This window comes from Cynoglossus semilaevis, chromosome 8, assembly GCF_000523025.1.
Source record: "Cynoglossus semilaevis isolate Cse_v1.0 chromosome 8, Cse_v1.0, whole genome shotgun sequence".
Lineage (NCBI taxonomy): Eukaryota > Metazoa > Chordata > Actinopteri > Pleuronectiformes > Cynoglossidae > Cynoglossus > Cynoglossus semilaevis.
The window spans coordinates 15,302,249-15,304,665 of NC_024314.1; the positions used below are offsets into that span (position 1 = coordinate 15,302,249).

Below are 2,417 nucleotides of genomic sequence, written 5' to 3' on the forward strand. Positions count from 1 at the left end.
TGTTCTCCACTCTGTTCTCCACTCTGTTCTTAGAACAGGACCTTCAGCCTGTCGTCGTATCTCTGTGTCACCTTTGACCTGATTTATCTGTCGTTTCCTGAAGAAACTGAAAGAACATTTTCAGGCAGTGGATCCAGACAAAGGTTGTGACGTGGGGTCAAAGGTCATCCTCCAGAATCCTCCAACAGTGTAACAGTGTACCTGCAGACCTCAGTTTAAATGAAGTATCAACGTGTGGGTTTGAGTGGTGCCGACTGCCTGCTGACGTCAGACGTTCCTGTATGTTCCTGCCTGCTGGTTCTCAGCTGGTTCTCAGCTGGTTCTCGGCTGGTTCTCAGCTGGTTCTCAGCTGGTTCTCAGCTGGGTTTCCTCTGGTTGTCCTCTGCTCTCTCAGGGCTGATCTTTTATACATGATCACTTCTTCTGACATCACCTCCGTGTTTCCTAAATTGCAGAGAGAAAAAGGTCGACATGAGCTTTGAAGAGGAACTGTACCTTGGGGTATAACTCCGACAACCTCCTCCTGCACAAAAGCACTCTGTCAAAAACTTCCTCCAACGCTCGGCTTCTTCTCCTCACCCTGGAGGATGTTCAGACCAGTCCAAGCTGAGCAGGAGCAGAGAGGTGGAACCTGGAGCTGAGGAGAACAAGGCTGGACGTGTCGTTCTGCTGACTCTACTTCTTGTGAATATACAGGAACTCCTTGTGGAGAGGATATGGAACTGCAGCTGACTCTGCTGACCTGGGTCTGTTGTTCTGAGCCTCGGATCAGAAGGAGTTTAGTCAGAGTTTAAAATCTCTTCTGTAATGAGTGGGTCAGTGAGTCAGTCGGTCGGTCAGCTCTACCTGACGGCAGTAGAAGAGGAGAGAACCAGTTTGTTCTGCTGCTCAGCCTGACAGTGGAGAGAACAGACAGCAGGAGAAGAAGATTTTCACACCTCTGACTCTCGCTGTGTTCAGCATTCACACTGGGACCAGACTCAGCTGTGTGGAGAAATGTGTGTGTGTGTGTGGTTAAATATGAACATGTAGGTGAAAAGTGCTGATGTCAGAAGAACAGAGATTTAACAGTCGTCAGTCGTTGTCCACAGGCTGAGAAACATCTAATGACACATTTGGTCTGAATGGACTGATTAATCATAACAATCACAATAATCATAATAATCAAAATAATCATAATCATAATAGTCATAATAGTCATAACAGTCATAATAAGCAGCTGGTGTTAGCGTTGCTAGCTGCTCTGTGGTTCTTCTAAAGTTTTCTAACTTTCAGCTGTTTAGTACCAGGATGGTGTTTGTTTTTGTTTTTTTGGACAGGAAGTTGAACATTAGCATAAATAGATACAGATGGACACCTGCCAACCTGGATGTTCCTCTGCTGCTGCTGCTGCTGCTGCTGCTGAAGCTGAAGACACAGTGAAGGACGGGAAAACGCATACTGGACCAAAACCGTGCCCCGGCTGATCAGAGCAGCCCTGAGGAAACCTGATTTCTCCTGAATAGAAAAGAGTTCCATATTCATGAGGTTGGTGCAGACGCTGCTCAGGGATCAGAGTCATCAGAGTGGAGCTGCTCTTCTTCAACTTCTTCTTCTTCAGCACTTTGTAAGTAGAAAAGAATAATAATAGGGGAAATCATTTTCACAGTGAGTTACTTTTTTTCGGTCACGTGACTTCCTCACGGCGACTCCTAAGCAGAGGGTTGTCAGTGATTCTCTTTTTCTCCTTCAGCGCAACGAAGTCCTCTGAGTGAACCGGTGGGAGTTGAAGTACTTTCCTCCGATCTCACACTGACGTCAGCAGAACCTCTGCCACAGAACTCCATCAGGATCAGGACTAAGATCCAGTTCCACATTGTTCTGAGATCAGTCCTGACACACAGACTGGTCCCTGAGGGACTCCATGGATCTGTGTGTGTGTGTGTGTGTCTCCTCAGGTTCAGGATAATCTGATGATGTTCATCCAAGACTGTAATCCCACTAATGGGAGTTTGATTTCACTCAGACAAACTTCAGCATCAGCAGCTACAGTAACCGCTGCTGCTGCTGCTGCTGCTGCTGCTGCTGTATGGATGAGCGCCTCCATCCCTCATTAGAACCCCCTGCTGTGAGGCTGGACGTCCACTAACTCTGCTTTATTAGAGAAGTTCAGCAGACAGAACGACGTTCGTTAGCTCTGAGATCTGAGACGTTGACTGTAGAAACTGGACTATCACTGTGTGTGTGTGTGTGTGTGTGTGTGTGTGTGTGTAGGCAGGGACCTCCTGGTCATGATGGTGTTAGTGTGTGAGCGTAGGATGTAAAAAGCACTCTGACACACACACACTCACTGTCATCCTACAAATAGCTCCTTCCATCATCCTAAATCAGTCTGTTTCTCCTCTCACTGCGTCCTCTTTCTGACCATTACTTACTCT

At 47.0% G+C, this 2,417-nt stretch overlaps 1 long non-coding RNA gene across 1 annotated transcript in view; it reads left to right on the forward strand.

Moving 5' to 3' along the window:
• The window catches only part of LOC107988845 (uncharacterized), a 3,002-nt gene extending 591 nt beyond the window's left edge, over nucleotides 1–2,411 (forward strand). Inside the window, exons 2-3 of the long non-coding RNA XR_001760341.2 lie at nucleotides 456–1,606; nucleotides 1,733–2,411. This is a non-coding gene — a long non-coding RNA (uncharacterized LOC107988845). The remainder of the gene's footprint in view (nucleotides 1–455; nucleotides 1,607–1,732) is intronic.
• Nucleotides 2,412–2,417: the final 6 nt, after the last annotated feature.